At 35.4% G+C, this 8,974-nt stretch overlaps 1 pseudogene; it reads right to left on the reverse strand.

The window, feature by feature from the left end:
• Positions 1–4,699: 4,699 nt before the first annotated feature.
• On the reverse strand, positions 4,700–4,818 carry LOC121231382 (uncharacterized; annotated as a pseudogene).
• Between the last annotated feature and the right edge of the window lie 4,156 nt (positions 4,819–8,974).

The following is an 8,974-nucleotide window of genomic DNA, read 5'->3' on the forward strand; positions in this document are numbered from 1 at the left end:
CAGAACGGTTTCTGGATCTCCTGTTTCGACTTTGATAATTCACCATAAATTATCCAGAGATAATTAGAAGTCATGCCTTATATGTGTGGATTCCCCTTTGAGTCTAGTTTCATTAGAAACAAACGGTATCAGTATTGGAGCCCTGTACAAGGAGATATCCAAGTCGTAATGCGCAAAGGTCAGGGTAGTCGATCCCTGTAACATGGGAGACTTTGACTAATAAACTGTACTAATTGGCCCGACCAAAAATTCAAAAAAAAATTATGTAGATGGGCATATGAGTCTAGTTTCAGGGAAAAATCACGAAACAAATTTTCGAGTTGTGAAACTCAGGATATGATTTTTAAAGCGACTATTACGCAGATTGGCAGTGTCTGGAAAATTTTTAAAAGTCTGTTAACACCTCGTGTTCGACTCTGGTGACGGTCTCGGGTTCGGGGTGTTACATGGAAGTTCCCCTGGAAACACATCAAGAAACTCTTTCGCAATTGGAACTTGACTTGTATCCCTTCTTAGTTTAGACGAATCCATAATGTATGCCAAGTAAGCGCTTGCGCCCTTAACCAATAAGTTTCTAGCGGATACTACATAAATTATTCTACTCTCCAAATTGGTCTATACGCCATACATCAATACTTATTTACCTTCTGTAGTTAACAAGCACACACCTCTACCTTGACAATCAACTACAACATTATGTCTGGTCAACCAATCTAACACGAGAATAGCATCAAACTCATGAAAGCTTAACAACAACAAATCCTCCCGAATGGTGTAGTCGCCAAATCAATGGAAAATTCTTAATTACTTTATTAACTATCATACTTTGACCAAGAGGGTTAGTTACTAATACATTTGTCTCAAAATAATAAACTTTAATACTTAAAACTTCTATGACTTGAGCACAAATGTAGAATAGGTTGACCCAGATCTATTAATGCATGAATGTTGTTTCCATGAAAAGAAAAATTACCTATTATAACTTTTGGCAAATCAACATCTTCTTTAGCTTTCATCACATATGCTCTGGTGTATACTCCAAACCTGGTTCGGTGAACCTATTTTTATAAAGGACTTGAACTAATCTTCACTTTGTTGCCACAGTTGATCTCGCTTCATGCTAAAAATTTTAGGGCCTACGCGAGGATTTTTCTGATGTTACCTCAACCTTGGAGGGATAGTCTCTAAATTGGTGCTTTAGAGACCCACACCCAAAACAAGCTCCAGTATGCCTCTAGCATTCCCCTCTATGATTTCTTCCATAATAGTCACAAACTGAATTCCTCATCGCTCTAGATTTGCCTGTACTTGCCACCAAGGTAGCTTGTGGACCAATCCCATCTTGCGTGAAACTCACAGGCTGCGAATCCCTTCTTGACATCGAGAAGTTTCTATCTTTTGGCCTCTTGAATTTTGATGAGGGTGGTGGACTGGAAAATCCATGTTTTGTTCTTTCTTTATTAAAAGTACTATTCTCTTGAACTATCATCTCTATCTTATGAGCCTTAGTCATCACAGCCGCTAAACTCTAGCATTCAACCGTCAGAACCAAGGCGCAAATTTCATTCCTTAGTTCCCATTCGAACTTATCATAAAATGCTTTCTCTGTCTAGAACATGTCTTTTGTATAATGATTGAGTCTAACGAACTCTCATCTGTATTTCATCACCGACATTCGTCCTTGCTTAAGATAAAAAAACTCTTTCATTTGCTCCAAATACATTTTGTTCACACACCATTCCCTAAATTTCTCGAGAAAGAATTCCCAATCTATCAGCTTCTTAAGGGTCACACTTGTGAATGTTTCCCACCATTGATACGCCTCCCCCTCAAGCAAGGAGACGAGACACAAGAGTCTGTCCGCCGGTGTACACTTTAAGTCCTTCAATACTCTTCAAATGCATGATAACCATTTTCCTACCATTTTGGGGTCATCACCTTTATCTCCCATAAATTCTTTAGCACATCTTTTTCGTATCTCTTTCACAAGATCTGTAATAGCTCGTTTTAGGGTCAAGTCAGAATAGTGGTTTCGAGACCACAAATCCAAAGTAGAAATATTTATTTTATTGTTCCTTTAAGGTCTACAGTATGATTGAATGATTGTGTGAAATTTCGTTAAGAAATTTTATCGATAGAGTGTCCAATTTGACTAATAGGACTAAATTGCAATAGGTGCAAAATGTGTGTTCTAGAAGCTAGAGGTGTCTAATTGCGATGAAATTTTAAATTGGAGGTCCTTAAATGGTAATTAGACCACTATACTTTAAAATGGACATGGTAGGGTAAAATTTTAAAGTTTTAACTGAAGGGCATTTTAGTCATTTGTCAAATACAGACAAAATTTACTAAATAAAACATCTCCATCTTCTTCAATTTCATCCTTTGGCTGAACCTTTCAAGGGAGAACATAGCTAGGGTTTGTCAAGCTTCCAAGCTTGATTGTAAGTCGTTCTAGCCCCGTTTTTAATGATTTTCATGTTTTTGAAATCCTTGTAACCTAATCTGGCTTTTCCAAGGACTATTTTGAAGTATTGTCAAAGTTTAAAATTTTACCGATGTTAGATATTTGTTTATTACGTGTTTGGTGTTAGATAAACAACTTTTGCTAAGTGATTTTCGGTAAAAATGTTAAAATGGACTTATTTGTAAAAGCAATAAAATAAGTAGTAAAAGTGTGATTAAGTGGAAAATGTTGGTTGGTATAATTATGAAAATGATTTATCTAGGCTTGGGTTTCAAAAAAAATTAATACATTTCATTTTACGAGCCTAGGGACTAAAATATAAAAAGTTGAAAAGTTAAGGGCAAAAATGTAATTTTTCATAATATGATTTTTGGGATAAATTTGAATAATGTGAGTATTAAATGAGTTAAATTTGTTATTATAGATAAAGAAAAACGAGGTTCGGACCTAGATTGGGGGAGAAACAAAGTGTTTGACGATTAGCTCCAATTATAATATTTTATACCGATGTAAGTTCGTATGTAAATAATGCATTGTTATAAGTATGTTTTAAATGCTTTAATATTGTATGAAAGTTTGTGTGAAAAGTCTGGTAAGCCTTGTACCCTGTTCCAGCGTCAAATAAGGGTAAGGGGTGTTACACTTTTTTTTGTTTAACATATTTTATCTTAATTATTAACAAATTTACTATATGAACCTTTTAATTAATAAACAAAAATCACTTAAAAAATACCCATAATTTTCCACTTACTAATATAATGGGAAATCCATCAACTGTTTAATTTCATAGCTAATAAACCTTTTTAGCTTATAGAACTCCAATTTTTCACTTTACGCGATTTAGTCCTTTTTATCAAATTAACCACCCAAACGATAAAATTTCTGAAACAAAACTTTCACACAATCAGTCAATTATGTTGTAAACATTAAAATAGTAATAAAATAATAATTTCAACTTTAGATTTGTGGTCTCAAAACCACTATTCTGATTTGACTCAGAACGGGCTGTTACAAGGATTCAACTCGATTTTGTTTCATTTTCATCTCTTCTTCATCTTTTTCCTTGGTTACTATGAAGGAGAGATAGTCATGGAAGCTCTGCATGGAGCGATGATCATGAGAGTTAAGTTGGAAAAATAGAAAATCTAGTAAGCTGGTAAGGTTCTGAGCCCTTCGGTGTATGTAAGATTTAAATAACAAAGTTAAGAGTTTTTAGAACCTTTTTAGGAGCTCTTCATGTCTCTAGAAAACTAAGTTTAAACTGAAGATCCTGAGTGTAACCCATGATTTGGTTGTCATGCTTAGCTAGCAGGAGAACGAAAGGTGTAGTGTTTGGAGAAACTAAGCTGATTGAGTGATAAAGTATCAGGTGAGTTTATCTACTCAAAACCTAAACTACTAAAGTATGTTGTATGCTTTCATGAGTTTATAAGTATTTGCCATCCTAGTTCAGTATACATGATTCCATAGTGTTAGTTATAAAATGCATGTAATGCATGTAAGAGAAACATTTTCGGGTTTAGGTGAAGTTAAGAAAGGAAAATGGGAAAGAGGACGATTCTTTTATATACTGCCATACGATATTATTGAGTACACCCATGATGTACGAAGCTCTAGGCCTTACGGAGGGAACACTACAGTGTTCGAGCATCAAGGTATAGGATGACAAATGGAGGAATGGAAGGCATACAAAGGGAAGGGTACATGAGAAAGATCATGGCTAGGCCATGAAACTGATCAGAGGCTACGACATCATGAAACGCCCTCAACCCAATTCAATTTTTTAGACACGGTTCTCGAGTATTACTACACGAATACAAATAAAGCTTATTCTACTTATACAAATTACAATTAATTTGACCAAATAATGTTTCAAATGATTTATTTCCCAAAATGCAAATAACTAATTAGTTAAATAATGTTTATAAAATGCAACTAAAAAATAATTTAAATGAAGTAAAATAGGAAGGGTGAAACATGAGGACTTCCTAGGAGGTCACCCATCCAATTTTGATGGGATTTGGTGCATTAGTGCTGGTATAATCACACCCGTCAATTCTTGCGCAATCTGTTTATATAAAGGCTACCCCATATTGCACTTGCGCCTCAAATTTGAATGCAAACTCGACCAAATAAGTTTCAAATGATTTATTTTTCAAAACGCAGATAACTAATTAGTTAAATGATGTTTAGGAAATTCAACTAAAAAAAATTATATGAAATAAAATGGGAAGAGTGCAACACGAGGACTTCCTAGGAGATCACCCATCCTAGTACTACTCTCACCTAAGCACACTTAACTACAGAGTTCTAATGGGATCCGATGCGTTAGTGTTGGTATGATCTCACCCATCAACTCTTGCGCAATCTATACATATAAAGGCTACCTCTTACCGCACTTGCGCCTCGAATTTGCACAAGCTCAGTTTACAGACTCTTTATGAATAAAAAAAAAACTAAGCACAATTATCTAAATCTACCAATATACAACCAAGAGAACACACATCTCACATCATACATTCTAGACATTTAGATACAACCATAATTCACTCTACATTACTCATACATAATCCATCTCGTACTACATCTCCGTGATCTTAGTATCACCATTCAATTAGTTTTCCACAATTATCATGGTATGAACAGTACCCACTTAAGAGTCAGTAAAGAGACACACCTGACCACCACAGACAGTAGCATGAAATCTTGATTCAACTTCCAATAAGTAACATCAGCCACCACTACTTATAAAACATAGGAATACCATTAAAACTCATTCAAATACTACATAACAACATCTTAAGCATGGATGACCCCCATGTAAAGCCTTATTTCTTCATTTTACTATTTAATCACATAAAATAGGCTTACTTTTTTAGAGGTTAACATGTAAGACTATAATGCTTACCCAAGATATAAAGCAACCTTCTAAATGAACTCAGATCCTTAGTCTCAGCTTTACAAGAAAAAACTATACTCACGTCCAAGGAAATTACAACAATATATTTATTTTTAAATGGAAGAAAGAATAGAGAAACTCCGTTTTTTCTAGAGTTCGTATCATAATATATATATAACCCATGTTCTCTTAATGGAACCTGACATGCGTCACATCCTTACTGAATTGTCTTTTCCAAAGGTCTACAACTTCCGAAAACCTAATTGAGTACCTTAATTTACATCCAGTTGGTTCCTAACTAGCTTACCTTGAAACTTAAGTTGCACAGTGCTATAGATAAAAGGGCGCACTACCTTTCTGATGTGAACTCATTCCACAATACCTTTTTAGTTGTTTGACAACCTACTCCAACAAACATGGAATTCTAATATCAAACCACCATTATCTTTCACATACACGTGGAGTACGCCCGCTCTATTAACCATAAGATGTACTTGGGTGAATAAACCCCCGCCAAATAAAATATTTTAGGACTACATACCAAACCTTGTACCAGTCACAACTTCTTTTCCCATATCAAAAAAAAAATTGTCCTAAAAAATTTCATCCCTCTAAGAATTTCAATTATCTAGGTGAAGTTAGTTATATATGCCAAACGCAAGTTAGAAATGATACAAATTCCTTTACATTCACTTCAAAGTTTCCTTCTTGTTGGCATACTCCTCGAAAATCTTAATAAGAAGATGCCATTAAACTACTTGTTTGGACAAAATAAAAATTTTGGCAGCAAACCACTCGAACTCAATCATTACACACTTACTCTTTTTGATAGATGTCAACACTGTATTGGAGAATCCAAATAGTTTTCACGTTCTGACTTCTTGAGCATGCTTATATCTAATAAAACAAAGACTCCAACCTTCTATTAACACTTTTGCTAAACCTTTCAATTTCTTAATAGCTTGTCTTGTTCCCCTTCCTGACTTCATCTTTTGCAATTCCAGATTTCTTAAAGGTAATCCTATCTTCTTTTCCTTTCCTTACTTCTTTCTATTTTCATTTCGAAATGTCAAGAATGAATGCTTGTGGTAGGGGTCAAAACCAGAGTAACTAAAACTCAATCCCAAAAAATCTCACCATTTTTGAACCCAAGAACTCAAAAATATCCATTCACGCATTTCCACTCCATCTTATGAGTGCATCACTCTGGTTCTTGGCTGGTTGAGGTTTTTGCTACCTAAATTTTGCTTACAACATTGAAATTCAACCAAGGTGTCGTTTAAGTGAAAACATCCAAGGTTGTATCCTTTCTTTGATTCTTTTTTTGTTCAGTACTACTGGAATATGGCATTGTACCGGGGCAATTGTCAGTCTTGTCCTAGTGGACCTAGGTAGCCTACTTCATAGATTACTATACATACAATGAACCACCACTCTTACTGGTTTTACATAAATTTTATCAATTGAAGAATACCAGACAATGGGCTAATGTTAGATATGCCCACTTTAGTGTTCGACAAGGCTATGAACCAATAATTCAAAATAAAATTCTAATCTTTAATGGAAAAAAGGATAAATTCATAAGGGTCATTTGCAAACTCAAAAATGGATTTGGCTTTCCTACCTGTTGGTCACTACCCCAAGGATCTATTTGCTATCAAAGTTTGCTTGCTGATTCCGCGGTTGCTAATAAACAATTCAAATGTTTAAGCAGAGGGCATATTCTAGATTTAGTGGGCTTAATTACAATTAGGAATGTTTTCCAGTACTGTTTACTAATCAAAGTCCCAATGGTAACATAAATATTGATCGCATCAGTTGGTTAGACGACTACAATGTATCTTTAAGTTTAAAAGCTTGGCCATTCAATGGAAACACTGTCCTATCACAAATATTAACCAAGCGTGCAGGAAAACCCCCATTTTATTTTTATAAATTTTGTAGGATACGCTCCCAAAATTGGCTTATCAATCTTGGTATTCCTTACTCTTCTCTCGTCTCAAGTCATGCTAATACTTGCATTGGTGGTGCAAGATCCAATCCAAAACCTCATACTTCGCTCAACCAAGCACCAGATATGAACATTAAAGTTATTTTCAAAAAGTCTTATGCTATGGAAAGAGCTAGAGTTGTTCCTTCTAAGAAACTAGTTACAAAGAACTATTAGAAAATGTCTAGACCAAGTGGAGATACTCCAGTGCTGAAGAGAGTAAACTCTCAAAGCCAAAGTGGTGTAGGCTTAAGAAAAGACTACCAACACCAGCAATTCCTTCTCCTTGTAACGCCCTGAATTTTTGGCTTAGAAGAAATGGGCTTCACATATCGGAGAATTAGAATTTAGTTGTGCAAGTAAGTGACACATTTAAATGTCTACTCAAGTGGTTAAGGGTCCTGAAAGGAGTTGGAAAAGTCCTGGGTTCAAACTTGGGCTTTAGCAAGAATTTTGATTTTAAGTGAATAAAACCCTGGATGCTTGGAAGTAAACCTTATAATTAATTGAGGCTAAATGGTGATACAAAGAGCCTTGTGGTATAGTGGCAAGGTGGCGTCACAAGGGTGGCAAGGAGGTCTAGAGTTCGAACATTGGCATGGGATATTGATGAGTATTTATTTTGCAGTTGGTTTCAGCCAGTGGTTATGTTGTAGTGAAATTCTGATGGAGGAGTTGTGGAGAGTGATGAAGAGTGATTCAAGGAGTAAATCAAGGAGGAATAAGGGGAGGGTTTTTAGGAGGAAGTTAAGGAGATTGAATTTGGGAGAGTTGTAGCCGATTGTGGAAAGCTTGAATAGGCAAAATTTGGCTAGGGGGTCATTTGGTGCATTTTCAACTTTTGGAAACTTTTCTTTGGAGTTTTCTTTTGTGCTATTTTTGAGTTAGTATTTTTTCTAGGTGCCGAATCTTTTTGTGTTCTTTTCTTTTGTGTTTTCGTACTCTATCATAGTGACCAATTGCATTTGGGTAATTCTTTTCTTTCCTTTCTTATTTGGTCGAATCTTGCTTCTCATCATTTTTATTCTCCTCATATTCTCTTTATTTGACCGAAACCATTATTCTTCTTCCCTCATTTTCTTTTGGCCGAAACTTGGTTCCTCATCTTCCATTTTCATTTGGCCGAATACTTGTTCTTTTTCCTCATATTCTAGTAGTCGTTATTATACTATTCTTCCTCCCTCTCTTCTTCTCTTCTTGATTCTTTCTTTTCTCTTTAGTGTTGTTTTTGTGGGGTAGCCGAATATAGCATTGATCCTCCCTTGGGGTTGTGGTTCTAGTTTACAGAAGTTCGATAACATCCGGTAGGTTACTCACCACCCTCCTTGTTCTGTTTAAATGGTTTTCATGACACCTTCCTTTCCATTGACTAAACCGAACAGTTATTCTCTTTTATCGCCAACTCTTTCTCTTAAATGGGTGGTGTGGATTCTAGCCTCGCAAGAAGTGTAAGGACTTTCAAGGGATACAATTGTGGTAGAGATCTACTTATCTTCTGATCAATTATCTAAGGTAAACGGACTTGTAGTTCTACTGTTGGCTGATTATCAACTCTCTCTTGGGCATGTATCTTTTCTTTAGATTAGCATAATATTAACTGTATCTCTTGATTGATTAT

This window comes from Gossypium hirsutum, chromosome A06, assembly GCF_007990345.1.
Source record: "Gossypium hirsutum isolate 1008001.06 chromosome A06, Gossypium_hirsutum_v2.1, whole genome shotgun sequence".
Classification (NCBI taxonomy): Eukaryota; Viridiplantae; Streptophyta; class Magnoliopsida; order Malvales; family Malvaceae; genus Gossypium; species Gossypium hirsutum.